Raw genomic sequence first — 295 nt, forward strand, 5'->3', positions numbered from 1 at the left:
CTCTGCCCCCCAAAAAAATCAGCTGTTTAGACAAGAAGGTTTTCTCAAGCCAAGTGTAAGTCGATATTACCTTTTCCATCTTGGCAACATGACCTAAGTGGGTGGTATTCGCCGGCGTCTTTATATTGAATTTACTGCCGTCTTGTTTTTGCACTTTTAAGGAAAATGTTAAGACGAAGGAGAACGTTTAATGACATCTGGATTTGGTATTGTTTTTGAAGTATTTGCTTTGGCGTAGAACAGTATTATGCCCTTTCTGTTTATTGGCAAGTATGTTTACACGAGTGGAATGATG

At 39.0% G+C, this 295-nt stretch overlaps 1 protein-coding gene across 1 annotated transcript in view; it reads right to left on the reverse strand.

Annotated features, from left to right (window-relative positions):
* The window catches only part of LOC119591767 (cadherin-related tumor suppressor-like), a gene marked incomplete at its 3' end in the record, with an annotated part of 104,813 nt that overhangs the window by 99,871 nt on the left and 4,647 nt on the right, over positions 1–295 (reverse strand).

This window comes from Penaeus monodon, chromosome 29 (genome assembly GCF_015228065.2).
Source record: "Penaeus monodon isolate SGIC_2016 chromosome 29, NSTDA_Pmon_1, whole genome shotgun sequence".
Lineage (NCBI taxonomy): Eukaryota > Metazoa > Arthropoda > Malacostraca > Decapoda > Penaeidae > Penaeus > Penaeus monodon.